Genomic DNA, 17,170 nt, shown 5'->3' with positions numbered 1-17,170 from the left:
GCTTGTTTGCATTTTTCCACTGTTCCGCTTTCAGAGACAAAGTGTTTGATTCATGTGGACTTAATGACGGAAATCTTAACATTTGGGTCAACAGATTGTTATCGGTGTGACTACAGCCATTCACTGCCAGTTGATGTCAGACAGTTGGATGTTTTGGAAATTAAGTAAATTTTATGTATATAGAAACTTTGATACATAAAAAAGTGTTTTGCTGAAACAGGTCTTCATCTGTGGGCAAAAATTCCAGGAAAGAAGACTGTTGCTTCATATGTTTTTTACTGTTGTTGCAGAAAATCTCCCTTATGATGAGAGATTTTATTCACATTTGGGTTAAATGTCATTGACAGCTGTTATTACTGCTAGTCAGATGTAACTATACTGCTCTAATCCATGGCTCAATACAGAAACTGGGCTCCCCTTTCTATAGCAGGCCATCTGTATTTATGGTTGTTTCTCAAACTCAAACATCGTTCCAGGATTAATTTACATAAAGCTACATCATCAGATCTTGCTGTTCTGACTGTTCCAATGTCCAGGGTCTTTCGAAGATGGAAGAAATTCCAATGATGCATCTGTAGATCCTCAGCACTGTTTAACTACCCACAATCCTCTGTGTCAGTCTTCTAAAAATGCCATTAAATGAAAAAGAGCCGCCCACAACCGCAAATAAATTGTCAAAGACAAAGAATAAAGATCTGATCATTTTGCCAGTGCAAAATGCATTTAAATAAAGTTATCGGGTGATCTTCTTATCAAGATGAGACCGGTTTATTTAAAATATACCAAGAGCAAATCATAAACAAAGGCAATTCAGTGTGCTTCTAAATAAATACATGGAACATCCAGTGGAAAATAACACGATAAAAAGAAACAGAAGGATACCAAAACCCTTTTATTTTTGGTCGCCGCTTTAGAAATGGTTTATAATTTTATCTTTTTTTTTTTTTTTTGATTGATTGATTGATTGATTGATGTATTTATTTTGAATATGAATGTCAAAAAATAAATAAATAAACAAACAAAAAATTTAAACGTAAGACATATAATACATATTCAAAAAAGTAGTGAGAAGAAGTATAATTTATAAATTCCCATCCCTTCTCCTTAAATAATTATAATAATTAATAATAATAATAACCTTCCTAGTCTAAACATATCTATACTCTAATGCCTGATAATTACTGTTAAACTGTTAAATTTTTGATTGGGACAGGGAGTAGAGAGTAGAATAAAGGTGTAAATTTATCAGTTTTTGTTGTTTTTCTTTGATTTCCACTCCTGTAGCCTTAAAATTACTCTCACATGAACACATGAAAAAGCACTTCCTGTTTTGTGCCACAACTTTCACTTGAAGATGACCAAATTAGCAGCACACAGGAGTTCAGCGATGGTTTCCTTGATGATATGCACGACCCAAAACCAAGTCTGAGTATTGTATTCACTGGTGGTCAGCGAAAGAGCAAGCAGGAGCCAGTAGAAACCCCACAACAGAAACATTAAACTGTGCCAAAACCAAATCAGCCCATACAGGAGTATGCAAATGACTGCACCACAGAAACACCAACTGGCTCATGAAGAAAAAAATACAAAAGAAAATACTTTTATATATACTGAAATATGGAATATACTGCAAATGGATGGCAGTCGGCTCAAAAAACAGAAATAAATGCTCCTTATAAATGAATGTGCACCTCATAAAGACCACAATGAGATAGAACCAATAGTCATGATGTTATAGCAACAGGTTAATGACGCAGTGAATGACAAGAAAACTTGAAAATATGAAGTTCAACAGCTGATCTTACCTTTACGAAAGCAGAAGGAAGGTTTCTGACAGGGTCGTCTGATAGGAATGATGTTGGACAGCAGAAGATGCCTTAAATATAAAAACAGGAACAATGGTGTGAAGGGAAGGCCAAAAATGTACAGGAACGTTAATACACCTGCATGAGCTGAGGTAACCATGGTGAAGGATACAGTAAAACGTCAACCAATCAGAAAGTACCACAAACCTGTCTGAGGGAAAGCCAACTACACTTATTCATACAGGGAAGGAGATGTGAAGACCTCAGGTGACTCCAAATGAAGAAACAAGATGGTGATTTTTATTATGGTCTTCATGATACTGTGTTATTCTTAATGTGAGTCTGAAATACAGACACTTTAGGGAATTCTGCTTCTTTCCAAAAATAAAAATATATAAGTACAAGCTCTGAAATGAGTAAAAAGAGCAAAAATAAAACATATTCCTGGTCTCTGACATTTTATTAAATAGAAAACGCCTCTTTTTTTTCTTTCTTCATGTGTCCATCTCTTGTCTGTTTTGTGTTGTTATGTTGTTAACATCTGCCAAGCATGACATACTATACTCCATTCTATGCAATATTGTCTCATTCACATCAATTAAAATCAGTTTTTGTGTTGGGAAGGTGCAAAAATATATATATATAAAAAATGCTCATTTTCCTTCTAAAATACATTAAAACCAAAACAAAATGCATGCTATAGAAATGTAAGGAGGAGAAAATACAGTTATTCTTGTTAAAATGCAAGAAGTAAAATAATAAAAAATTATTACTCAGAACCTGAAACATTTAAGAATGAAATATATGTACTCTGTTACTTCTAACCTGTATGCATTTGTAATTTCTGATACCACCGTTTTCCTTTTATGCTTAAATAAAGCATAGGCGCAAATAAAAATTCATCTAATAGTCATTTACCGACCTTTAATCCTAATGTTATTGGGACTGGATATTGATTTTTGCTTTCTTTTCTTTTTAATTATTGCAGAAGTTAATTATTCCTAGTAGGCTATAATTCTATATGTGCCTGTATTATGTAATTATTTTGTCTTGGATTAGTATCATTGAAATATACCAGTCATAAAACAATGAAATAAAGAGAGTGAAGGAAACTCTAAAACTGCAGCTGGGATGTTTATATAGCTATTTATTGTGAAATTCATTTATTTCATGACTGACTTTATGACCATATCTGACTATTTTGCTGGTTTATTCATTTATTTTATCACATTTAAAAAACTGTTGTTAGTATTTGACTCAGTAGGAGTATGATTCAGACATCCTATTATTTTCTCCTGTGTCCTGTATTGACGATTTAACTCCCATTTACCTCAAATTACCAAGGTTAGATTGGATATGAGGATCAATCCTAAAACGATAAGTGTTGCAGGGGGAAATATTGATGTGTCAGTATCGATCCACGCACCAGTCCAGTCTATACAGATCCTGGAAATTCCCCTGATGGAGCACAAAGAGTTCTTTAAACAGCTCCAGTATGCAGACATGTCACTAAACAGGCGTGAGCAGTGACAGTAAATGACAATGATAAGTGGCTGAAATCTCCATCCACCGCTCACTGCTACTGACAGACCTATTCAGTGTTGTATCCAGCTGCTATTTCTGCCTTCCTGCACTGACAGCACACGCCGATTCTCCACAGTAGTCAAGTGCAAAATGTGACTGACCTCACAAGGAGAGTAACATGATGTCATTTCCTCAGCAGAGTGAAAACATGTCCCATTCAACCCCCAGCTGGACTCAGGAAAGAGTCCATTTACAACAAGCCAAGGTTTTACTAACTGTAACCTTTCGATTTCTCAAACATTAACTTCAACTTCATCAACATCTCTGACTGAACTACTGGTTGGATTCATTAAAAAACAAAACAAAACAAAAAAATAATAATGTCTATAAAGTTTGTTCACAGTTTGGATAAATTTAGATTTTTGCATTTTTTACGATTTTTTTTTAAAAACTAAAATTTTGCCTTTATTTATAATGGGCCATATTTTGATGGCTTATAACAGAAATTCAATTCAACTCAATTTTATTTATAGAGCACGTTTCATGCGCAAGGCAGACTCAATGTGCTTCACTACAGGCATAAAACATAAAAACATAAAAAAAAAGAAACAGGGCACAGAGAAACACAGAGTAATGGTTACAGATATCAATATAGTTACTATTTAGCACTGCAGACTTTCATTTGCGTCCATGACCTTTGACCTTGAGTGACCTTGAAGGGTAAACTCATGATCATCAATTTCTACATTTCAATAATCATCTCTGAAACGACTGGTTCAATTCATTTAAAATTTTATATGTCGCTTCCTTGGGACAATGTCTACAAAGTTTGTTCATAGTTTTGAGAAACTTTGAATTTAAAAAAAAAATGGATGCATTTTTAAATATTAAAAATTTGGCTTTACTTGTAATGGGCCATATTTTGATGCTTATGTCACAGAAATGATTAGAGATATCAATATAGTTTCTTTTGAGCATTGATAGGAAGTCAGTGTGGACTTTCATTTGGATCCATGACCTTTGACTTTGAGTGACCTTGAAGGGTCAAACTCATGGTCTACATTTCAACAGTCTTCTCTGAAACGACTGGTTGGATTCATTTCAGATTTTATGTGTAGCTTCCTTGGGACAATGTCTACAAAGTTCGTTCGTAGTTTTGAGAAATGTATCTATCCCAGTGACCCTAGTGAAGATAAAGCAGGTTCAGATAATGAATGAATGAATGAAAAATGTGCCTTTACTTACAACGGGCCATATTTTTGATGGCGTATCACATGGAAATGATTAGAGATATCAATATAGTTACTATTGAGCACTGATAGGAAGTCATAAATGGACTTTCATTTAATTAGTCCTGTGAAAGTACCACCCACTTCTATTGGAAGATGCATCAAGACCACAGGACTCTAACATAGCAGCAGAACCTGACATCCTCAAATTCAAGCTGTTATTGATTCTTCATAGAACATGGCAGTGAGCTACAGGGCCGTTGGTCCTATTTCTTAAATCATGAGCTTGTCTACATCTATGCTGTTGCATGATTTCTCCAAAACAATGTTTCCTCTGCTGTGTTCGAGTTCACAGAAACAGGAAGGCCTTAACCGCTGCAACGCTGACAAGACAACGCTGTTTTCCCCGACAGCCATCTCAACAAGACGCAACACAAGATGCTTTTGGGAAACCCAGAGCCGGGAGCAGACCACCGCAACGCTGTGAACGGAGGCCAAGGCCAGATCCCGGGCTGCCAGATGTGGGGGTGTGGATCGGCGGCTGCGGCCATGCCTGTGGCGGGCTGCACTAGCTGACCCGGCCTGCGTTGCTGTATACCGTACCTTTAACGACATGAACAGCCTCTTTTCTGGTGTTGCTTGTGTTGACAGAGAGGAGGCGCCGGTTTAGGTATGACACAAGTAAAGTCTTGGAGGATGAGAAAATGTTTTTAGAGCATATGTATGAACATTAAGTGTATATGTGTGCGTTTGTATGTACACAGTCTAGCAGCTCCCCCTTGGATTACCAGACAGTGTTATTGCAGCTGTGCTCTGCCCTCCTCCTCCTCTTCCTCCTCCTCCTCTTCCTCCCCTGACTCACACTTCTTCAGGTGCTTTCCACCCTCCTTTTCTTCCTCCTTCTCCTTCTCCTTCTCCTTCTCCTTCGTCTTCTTCTTTCTCTCCTCAGACTGTCCTCCTCTGTGTGTTTCACCCACATTCTTTACATTCACGCCAACCAACGAATGACTGACAAATCCCACTTGGCTAGACAGGCTACTGACTCCCTCATTAGCCCCCCCACTTGCACAGGCCGTCGCTATGACAACGGTCAGATTGAGTGGGTTTACCTACGCCTTGCTAGCTAAGCCAAACAGTAATTTGAGGGTGTGTTTTGTAGGTATGACCTTGAGTACATGGGTGTGTATGTGTGTTTGTGTGTGTAGTCACATTTGTCTCTTTGTGGTACGCTTTTTGTGAGGTGCAGGAATGCTAAATTAACATGAGCCATATTACATACTTCCTTTGGGCAAATAACATTCATTTCCTTGGATTTTCCTTGAATTGTACTTTATTGGGTTTCAGACACCTAATTGCATATGTTTTATCTGTTTTATGTAATGATTTTATGAATTGTCTGGTTCATTTTACTGCATTTATGAAGCACTTTGTGACTATAAAGCTGTATAAATAAAGATTATTAGTTTGGTGGTGCTACAAAAGGACATGCATGCCTGTTGCACTGCAGTTAATCAGATAAAACATGTACTTTTAGTTTGTTTAAATGCACACCAGTGTTAGGAAATACTTTATCACCACTAAGAAAACATCTTTCTTTTGTAAAAAAAAAACGCCTTAATTTAACCTTTAATTAGCCAGGAATGCTGACAAAGTGCATGCCTGTGAGAGAAAAGCCCTGATAAAGAGAGAAAAGTATTCCTTGCCATCAGTCAAAAGAACCTGGAAGCTTTTATGTTCGAGACTTTGGCTCAAATGCAAACAGGTTATGATTATCTTCAAGTCTTCTCTGAAATGGAAACTGTCGAGATAAAAGTACCACTGCCTGAAATAAGAGGGTGCATGTGTAAAATGAGTCTACTTTCTGTCATAAGATAATAGAAAACCAGACCTGCTTTGACTTTATAGGGATACAATCCTACGGTCAGGATGGTGGGGGTTAAGTGTTCACTGTGGATATAAGACATTCCACTCTGGAAAGTCAGTTATAATTCTTCTTCATTCATTGGGAGTCAGCTGAGGATCCATTATCTTTCCATTTTACACTCGGGTGTCTTCTCCCAGACGTCACTTAGGGAGAAATGTTACTCAATAACTTCCAAAACGGCACATTTTTTCCAGCTGCTCACAAACCCGCTATCTTCTCTGACCTCTTTTGCCGACTGAAAACCACATGGTAGTGATTGACCAGGCCGGTGGAATGTAAAAATTGTTATTCTCAAAATCAGGAAAAAATGCTGCACTTGGATGAAAATACCTCATAAGCTGGCTTTGAATCTGCAGCTGCATTCAGGACTGGTCAGGACCACATCATCACCCAGACTTAGAACCACTTTGACTATTCATCTCCCTCAAAAATACATATTTAGTTGGATAAATTAAATACCAAAATGCTATAAAACCATGAAATCCTTGAAACAAGATGTAGCTCTCTGAAGTTGTCTAACTTATTACATTTTTTCACTTCCCAAAAGATAAGATTCACTAACTTTTTAAGATGCCGTGTTGATGCCGGTTTTCCACCACGCAGCAGGTACAGGCCAGATTCCCAGGCTCTCTCCCCAGCCCTCAGGGTGTTTTTCCAGGCTTGGATGGACTTGTTAAAGCCCTTGACCTGGGTCTAGTGGTGAGGTTGACCTGCTGGTGACCAGGGCTGGTGGTGAGGAGCTCCAGGGAGGCCTAACCCCAGGTTCACCCTCTCTGGGTGGGGCACAGCTGGGGAGGAAACGCAATCTGAATGAAGAGGTGGGCGGAGGGGCGGATTTTGCCATGTGTCCTGTAAAAAAGGTATCCAGAAAAAGTTGTCAGAAACTGTACTGAACTCTGGAGTATATACACACCGACCTGTGAGCTTGGCTTGAGATGAAAGTATCAACACACATGATGCTTTTTCTCAGTTACATTATTTCTGTTTTTAATGATCTCATTCCGATTTTCCATCCAAATGTTAAAAACCACAACTTCCTCCAATTATTATGTTTTTCAAAATTCAGTGCCAGTATTTTGGATATCTAGGATTTGCTTCAATGGGGTTCCTGCAAGTTTCAACAAATTAAATTTTGTAAGACCATTAGGAAAACAATTTGAGGCATATTTCACCTCCTAACTGGCAAAAGGAGAAGTAAGAATACAGGAAAATAACAGTCTGACTTAGGTGACGCTACCAGTGTGAGTACAGAATGATACTGGGTCAACGCCAGGGGATTTTGTACAACAGCTTTATGTTTCTCTTATGACCCAAGTTCCGACTATGAGTTCCTCCTTTTCACAATGTGCAGTTGGCTTCAGATCAGTTATTTCCAAGTATTTCTAAGCACACCAGTCTCAGTCTGGATCTCGCTGAACTTGCACCTACTTTTGGATGATGCATCAGGTGAAAATAAGGTTAATAGTAAAATGGAACTTATAACTTGTAGAGTTAGATATTTGAAGCACATATTAGTTCATGCAGCGAAACATTTGAACAAAGAGGGACAGTGGTGATTATTGGTTCCATGATAGTTGATCAATACACATCTGGTCAATTAACCTCAGTTAAAATGTGAAAGTAACCTTGGTACAAAACCCTGAGATATGAGGGGTTTTTTAGCATCATCTACCATGACCTTCAGTCTTTAAAGCTGAACATTCTTGGCATCAGGCCTTCAAACTCTAAATATATGTGGTAAATTAGAATAAAATCTGGTGAGTTTTCAAGATACAATAATTTTTTTTAAAATGCATGTTTAGAAAATTGTAATATTCTTAAAAAAAATAGAAAAAAATTATTTGGGGACTGACATAAAAGTAGCACTGAGTCTTTTTGGGTTAAATGCGATTTATATGTTAATTAGTTTGTTAGTTAGTTAGTTTAGTTTTATTTTGAGCACATAGAATCATCAGATAACAAATAACCATACAACATGGTCAAACAAAGTTTTTCGGTGCTCGAAAAGGAGTAGAAAGAAGTATACCTTATCGACTCCCAGCCCCTTTTTACAAACTGATAATTAAATTAATTCCGCCTCCTTTGCTTTAACACACTTTTTTAAAATCTATTTTTTACAACAACACAAAGCATCCATACAAACCATTCACATACACTTTTTTAGTCACTTCACACACAATCCGTTTTGCATAAACAACCTTTTTTAATATAAACTATAATATTCATATGCACTTTCATTTTTTACTACAAATACAATCATTAATAAATATGATAATATCTCCTAATCACAATAGTCTGCATTAATTAATTAATTACAAATAAGTAGTAGAGAATAATATCTTATTTTATGCATTCTTCTATAACTGGATTTTCACTTATTCGGATAATGTTCTATATTTTGTTATTATACTGGATTTATTCATAATTTTAAATGCACAAATTGAAGAAGATGTTTTAAAGTTTTGGTCCAGATTATTCCACAGGTGTACCCCTCTAACAGAGATACACTGACTTTTTATGTTAATATAAGTCTTTCAAAGCTAAAAAAAAAAAAAAAAAAAAAAAAAAAAAATAATAATAATAATAATAATAATAATAATATTTAGATGTTTTCCAGACCTTAACCTTAAAATTAGATGGCAGGAACTTTGGCTCTCTATTATTGACACCATGACTGCATTGCATTATGGGATATACATGCTGGTAGGTGTCCCAGGCTTGCATCATGTAATTTTCTTGAAAATAATATGCAACCCACATACAACTGATTTTGTATTATAGTTTCAGATATAAAATCTTACTGTTGTAGCATACATATTAGCATGTTAGCACAGAATTTTGGATCATTTGTCCAAAATTGTACATGTTAGACTGTGAGTAGACAGACAAAGAGACAGATGATAGTAAAAACAAAATCCTCTTGGTGGAGATAAATACTACGCAGAGGTCAAACCCTGAGATAAGGATAAGTCACTAAACTACAGGTGTCCTCTCTAGATTCATGGTGAGTAATGTGAGACATCCACCCATCATGCGACCCTCAGTTTTTAATGTATCGACACTGACCGATGACATAAATCTAGGTGGTGCCGAATCATTCAAAATGAGTATTTAATGCACGCACATAAACTGCCCATATGGACAGGGACATTTACAGCAACATGTAAATCCAGACTGCAATATAAGGCACAACTGGAGATGCATAAAACCGCTAATGGACAACAACAACTTATTTTGATGGTTTGCTGTCAAGCATCCAAGAAAAGCTGGTCCGACGCACAAAAATAACTACAGCTGTGGCCAAATCGCAGTCCTGTGGACAACGTTCTGGAGGTATCACACACACTGAACAACTACACACACTCACACACACTTTGTCTTGCTGCAATTTGTAAGATTTTGTATTGGGTTGTGTGTTTTTGTAGCCCCATCAATCAGACCTGATCATAAAAATGTCAACGAAGCACGAGCTGTCCACAGGCGGATTTACTGCCTTGTGTCATATTCCAAAGAATGTCACTGGCTCAAAGAGTGTTGAGGTAACGGCTAATATTATCGACATCCTTAGGCCATGTCAGTTTATTCGGCTTTGATCGGCTGCCTGAGCCATACGCTTGTGGTTTTGGCGTCTGCTTTGGAGACAATAGGAGCATAGAATCAGGCAAATCCACAAAGGAGCATCTGACAGAGCCTCATGTGGATGTGTTATTGATAAAGCAGTGGGTGGATCTGACTCCAGACGTGAACCTAAGAAGGAATTTGAGGCACTTAGTTGAGAATTTACATGTTATGTGGCCTTATACCTCAACTTCACTACAACTCAAAGGCAAATATTGCACTTTTTAAATTTGTCTAACAACTTTAATTTCTTATCAGATCATAATTCTATTACTCTCCTCTCCAGTGAAAACCACTCCAAATGTAGTAAATTCAAGAATGATGGTTTTATACTTTGAGACAAGTATCCTCCCTCTTCTACATCTACTGATATAAAATATTTAATTACTTTTGAACCACTAATCTTATCAATACAATGATATAATTCAGGTAAAATTCAGATTACCAGTGTTTCATTGTCATCAGATATAACCCATTTGGATATTCAGAGGCTCCGTAGTATACATGTAAACAACTCCAGTAGTTTGAGAAATGGCACTGTTTGTAGTTTTTACGTTCAGTTACTGATACTGTGTATTTTGCTGAAAATGTCACTTTTTCCTCAATTTTCTCTGTTATGATATAATAACCTCTGAATTTCCTACGAGCTTTTATGAAAATCTACATTGGTCAGGAAATTAAATACAGGAAAATACCAGATTTTCACTGAAAAATGCAAAATACATAGAGTAATAATATCATAAATGATGGTGAATCACGAATTTCCTTGACAAGTTACTACAAAAATAAAAATGAAGCCTTTAAACCAGGGGTGTCAAAGTCATTTTAGTTCAGGGGCCACATTAAGCCAAATTTGACCAGTGAAATAATAACATAATACTATATAAATAATGTCAACTCCAAACTTTCCTCAATGTTTTAGAACAAAAAAAGTAACATTATGGGATAAAAATGTTTACATCTACCAACTAACCTTTAAAACAATGTGAATAACATGAAAAACTGAAATTTCTTAAAAAAACTAAGTGCAATTTTAACAATTTTATGTCTCAGTTTATCATTTACACATGTAAATTACAATTTGCAGATCATAGTGGATCAACAAATACACAAAACATTTAATAACAAGCACAATATTAGTAAACTTGCACTTCAGACATTTCAAAATGTTCATATTTGTTCAGGTTATTCGTGTTTTTGTTAAGTGATAGTTTGTTTTACTGTAAATACAGTAAAATGACATGAAAATGTTTATATTTACAAAGAGAAAAATTTGAAGTTGTGAGTATTTATAAGTTATTATGATAGTGTTTTACTGATCTGACCCACTTGAGATTAAATTGGTCTGTATGTGGAACCTGAACTAAAATGATTAATATCTTCAGTGTAATTTTTGCATTTCACAAATTCATCCCACGTGCCCGACTGGACCCTTTGGCGGGCCGGATTTGACCCCTGGGCCACAGGTTTGAGACCTCTGCTTTAAACTCTCAAAACCTTTGTGAATTAGTTGGAAAATGTATTGCTGCAAAGATGAACGCAGGTCTGATCTGTCAACTTTTCTGAGCTCATGAAAAGTTCAGAGATATGTGAGTCTCACACACTGGGAAATACCCCTATTTGTAAAAGATATGGATGTTTACTGATCAGGTATTTGACATATCTGTTTATAGATACCCCATAACAGACCGTATTGGACACTGAAATACCCCCAAAACTGAAAACCCACTGAGGTTCATAGAAACATCCTAAATTTTAATAGCAAGCATGTAAAATTATTTATAAAGAACATTTCATACCAGATGGAAGCACAACATGTTGCATATAGTGTGAAATATTCATTCAAATAACAATTGCAGTGAATAAAGAATAAAATCTGATAAAATATGGAACAGGAGAAAGAGACACCGATTACATGAAAATGTACTCCAGGCTATTAAAAGGTTGACTGGTAAGCATCAGCTGGTGTGTTTTCTTATTTGGTTTTGGGGAAAATGCCTTAACATGATTGGCTGAAGGCCAAAAGTGTATGTGACAGTGATTGGTTAGGTAAATATGTACACTGACAAATATGGAATGAATGACTTTGTCCTATATATGTAACCCAACGTAAATAGAAAACTTGTTCATGCTGTTTGGTGTGACCTCAGAGCTCTGTAAAGGTAAACAAGGACACGATTATTTCTGACAATACGTGTTAAAGAAAGACAGACGAGAGAAATTTGAAATACAATGAATTAAAATAAAACAGTATTCATCTAAAATAATCTATTAAAAAGGATAAAAATGTGAAAAAAATGTGATAAAAACAAATAAAATTGACAAAAATCTGAAAAATCGTTAAAACTACTAAAACAAAATAATGCAGCAGGCATCAAGTAGTGTATAAATAATATGTAAAAACAAGACTGAGTCATTAAACATCTCCTGTTGGATCTTTTTTACATATTCATTGCATCTTTGAAGTATATTAGTATGGGATACAGTACAGGAAAGCAATGCTACATACATAAAATGATCTTATATATGATGCAACAGAATGTAATAAACCCTAAATGAGCACAGCCTTAAACTTATAGTGCAGTAAAATGCAACATATGCATTAATGCAGCAGGGAAATAATTCTAAAACCACCACATACAGCGACCATTTTTCTACTCACACTATATTCTATAAGTTTTGCTGATAATACTTGCATACTTTTACTTAAGTAAGGTTTTGATTGCAGAACTTTTACTTGTAGTAGAGTATTTTCACAGTGTGGCTTTCCATCTTCTCCAGAGACCTCATTAAAAAACTGTGCATCATTTAAGCTCCTTTTAAACTTGGTTTTTAAGACACACACAGAGGAATCTTCCAAGTAAGAATTGTCCCGATGCGGTTACGTGTACTCTATTCTGCACCATGAAACTCAAATAAGCTGCATAAACATCATAAAACAGGTGGGGCACTTAAAGTAGACGAGCTGAAGACGTCTTCCACCACTGGGAGATAACATCTCCTGTCCGTCTTCCTTTCCCAACCTTATCTCTGTTTAGCGTCTTTTTCCCATCGTTTTCACCAGCCTTTACCAAACCTGCCTCTCAACACAAATCCACAAGATTCTGAAAATGCAGTTTCCTGAAACAGAGGGGAAACCCAGGTTGGCCTTTGACCTCTACTGCCCTGCACATGTTCGCTTAGTAAATCTTCCTCTAACTCTTGTTCTTCTGGAATGCGGATTTAAAAAACAAATATAGGAAGACTCTTCCACTTGAGCCGTGTGTAAATCGTCTCAGCCCACAGTAAAGGCCTTGCACGTCAGGTTCCAGTCTGGAAAAGCTTTGCTCATGTTAATTTACAGCAGGGAGTTTCATTCAGGTTTCACAGCCCACTAACTGCAAGATAAACACACACTGACATATGCTAGCACATTTACACTAAGCCTAACAATGTCTGCATGGGAGTCAGTGTGCAAATGTTGCAAATCTGGGCGGAAATATTTGCATGTCTGTGAGCATATGTCCACTGCTGACACACTAAATCTATCATTAGTGTCTAAGCTACTGGTTACACCGAAAACAAGTAAGGCTGTAGCAACAAACTGTGTGACGTCTAACCGGCATTAGCTTTCTCATCACAAACTCTCATCTCCACGATTTTGACATTTACTTGACATTTTGTACTGCCATTTGTAATTTTTCATCTCCACTGTTGAACCATATTGTGACAGAAATACATTTGGTTACTCACTAATTGCACATATTCATTAAAATACAAAAATAATAATTTGGAGGATAGCTACATTTAAACTTATTAACACACAGAGGTCAGAGGCATCCTGAGAAGATATTCCAAACCATCAACAACTGGGAGAAGTCATGAACCAGATCACACATACTACTACTAAAATCACCAACAAATCAACACTATGTATCCACAGACTGTACCATCACACAAAATAAAGTATATAAGTATAAGTATATAAGTATTCCTTACACACATCCGTATTATAGTATCATCAAATTTTCTTCTTCAAACTACAACTCATAGCCACTTATTTTGTATTATCTAGTTTTCACCTTCATTTATAAATTCAAAATCTTCACTTTGTAACTGCATAAACTGATAGTTTACATCATAGCTCTGTTAGCTTAGCTCTATTTTCAAACAGACTACATCACTAATTTCAGGATTCTGTCCTGAAGATTCTGATGATACTTCTAAGTCATATTTGAATATTTTAAAGTACAAATACTACATATAGCTCCTTTAAGCCTGATTCAGACAAAAGATTCATGATCAGAGGCCATGAAACCTGAACTTATTTCTAAAGTGTTTTGAAAACCTGCCTGTTAATAATAATGTGACAAGATGAGATGATTTCCACAGCAGCAACTCTCAATCTCAGTTTAATTTCTGGCCTTTTTTGGAGCTGGATATAATTACTACCTGAAAATATTTATAAGGATAGTAATAATGAGTTACTTGTTACAGTTGCATTTTTAGTATTAATGCAACAGCCCAAAAAAAAAAAAGTTTGTTGTCTATTCCTACAGCAAAAAATCTTTCATTTGTGAATCTTGGAATTGCAATCTGTTACTAGCAACAGGCTGCATTTACGTCTAATAAATCACTTTACACAAAAAAGTTTACCTGTGGCAGGCTGCCAGCTTCCAAACTTCCACCGCTAAACCCAAATAAACAGATGTTTCAACCAAAAAAAGAGCTGTCATCTCTTCTGTCAGCTCAGCTTCATGTCTGAGCGGCTGGAGGTTTGTACGTAGCTGCTCGATGAAATGAAAAATATGACCATTTCCATATGTTCCAGTCTGGAGCTGATCCTGCAGCTTCATGGATAATTTCATGTACTTAAACTGTATATGAAGAACCTTGTACAAATAAAGCAGCCACAAAAAAGTTAATCTGGCTGCTCTACAACCATAAAGAACATCAGACTTTAATAAAAACAACTATATCAATATAAATAATGGAAGAAGGTCTTTGCGTATTCAGACTGATAAGGTAGATATTCATTTTACATTTCGCCAAAGGCTACGAGGTCAGCTCTGACGCACATGGACACACACACACACACACACACACACACACACACACAGATATGGTGGATGTACCCACCAGGCATTTTCACGCTCTGTCAGCATCTCTAGCCTGTGTTGTTTTAAACTTTTTGCACAGATTTACGTCCTTTCAAGTGTCAGCTTCCTTTGTTCTGTTGCTGTCTGTGATGGGCTCGCTGTCTTTAAAAACAACAGATTATTTTCCAAAGATGGGTTGCTATTTTCTTAACAGAGAAAAAGAACAGCATAAAAGACAGAAAAAAGACATAATGTTCCTGTAGCAGACCAGAATATTTCATCATTTTCCAATATGAGCACTTACAAAAGAGGATGTTACATGTAGGGAATTTTTCTATATGATGATGATGATTCATATACGTTTTCTAAGACATGCGGCTTTTAGTCAGCCACCACAGGACAATATAGCCAGCCCACAATGCAACATGAAAAAGTCCCAGCTAGAATGTTTAACATGGGACAAAATAGGACTGTCATCCAATCCAATCCCACTTTATTTACAAAGCACTTTAAAACAACCACAGTGGACCAAAGTGCAGTACAGAGGACTAAAAGCACAATAAAAAATTAATAAAAACATTAAAATCAAATAAAAATAGACAAATAAAACAAGTTAAAACATAAAAACAGAAACAATATGTCAACATTGCACGAGTATTAAAAAGCTAAGCAGAACAGGTGGGTTTTAAGAAGAAATTTAAACACATGTGGAGTATTTCACTGTTTTCTTTACACAACCGACTGGTGGCCTCCTCCGAAAGGTATCGCATTGCACTTATACATCATGGAAACTTTTGCTGTAAATTAATACACTGAACGGTTGCCAATTTGGCACAAGGGACTGGCTGCAGTCAGTACCAGTCTATGTGCCAATTCATTACTGGAGACTCAAATGACAGGAAGCATCAGTCTGTATTAAAAACGTGCGATACTACGAGGCTTAATATAGAACGGGACTGTCACTAAAAACACTTTGGATTCATGCAAATGAATATGATAGAAATGTCACTTGTTGGTCAGAGGAGACAAAAAATATATATAATGATGTATGGAAGAAACATGAAGTATAACGTTGGAGCATCACGTTGTGAAGCTGATGGTTTTATAAAGAAGATGATTGAAAGATGATTAACTGGATGTTTTTATCTGAAGACAGGAAGCTAAACCTGGACGCAAATGATCTTTCAGCTGGACGATACTTAAGACTAACCTGGGCAGTCATCTGGTTTTCTCAGTGTATTCAGTACTGAGAAAACAGTCTGGACTTGGCCAGTCGCTGTGAAAATGCACTATCTATTCTATACTGACTAATCACAAGTCTGGCGAGCGGGTGTTTCGCAATGTGTCATAAGCACCGACTTCTTTTTGTCGCGAGTTAAAGTCAGTTCCAAGTCCGCAAATCTCTTTACAACTGTTGTAGGTTGTTTGATTCAAAAACAAGGACTGAATTATAGATTACACCCTGTATTCTCAAGCTTCTCTGACAAAAGCCCGTCTTATCTGTGATTGGTTTACTCTGCGCCTCTTAGTCCCACCTTCATATTTGGATTCAAGCCCCACGATTCCAGATTTCTCATTGAGAGAGACAGATGGCTGGAAAGGCTAACAGGGTGTCACCTCCTGATTATTAGCCTAAATATAGATAAATAATGGAACAATGTGACAATCGAATTTACAATACAGTTTACTGATAGTGGGACTAACAACCAGTAAGAGGAAATTAAAGGTTGGAATTGTGAAAAAGCGTAAGTGCATTTGGCCAAGCTGTGTGTAAATTCCAAATCTCAGCTGTATACCTAATAATGATGTGAATCCATCTGCTTGGCTGCTGTCCGTACCTGTTTACTTGCTGATTCATTGCTGGAAACTCAAATGTCAGGAAGAATTGCTCTGTGTAAATATATACTCTGTGCGATACTGTGAGTCCCTGTGCGGAATGTGAATGTACCTGAAAAGCACCCTGGACAATAAAATGTGGATTAAAGCAGCAGA

General features: G+C 36.4%; 1 long non-coding RNA gene across 1 annotated transcript; it reads left to right on the top strand.

Annotated features, from left to right (window-relative positions):
- The first annotated feature begins 1,432 nt into the window (after positions 1 to 1,432).
- Positions 1,433 to 16,763, top strand: LOC115435678 (uncharacterized). The gene is made up of 3 exons (XR_003937727.1): positions 1,433 to 1,444; positions 15,809 to 15,817; positions 16,669 to 16,763. It is a non-coding gene; the product is annotated as an uncharacterized LOC115435678 (long non-coding RNA).
- Positions 16,764 to 17,170: the final 407 nt, after the last annotated feature.

This window comes from Sphaeramia orbicularis, chromosome 2, assembly GCF_902148855.1.
Source record: "Sphaeramia orbicularis chromosome 2, fSphaOr1.1, whole genome shotgun sequence".
Classification (NCBI taxonomy): domain Eukaryota; kingdom Metazoa; phylum Chordata; class Actinopteri; order Kurtiformes; family Apogonidae; genus Sphaeramia; species Sphaeramia orbicularis.
Note: the sequence above shows the minus strand (reverse complement) of the source record. Positions and strands in the feature narration are given on the sequence as shown.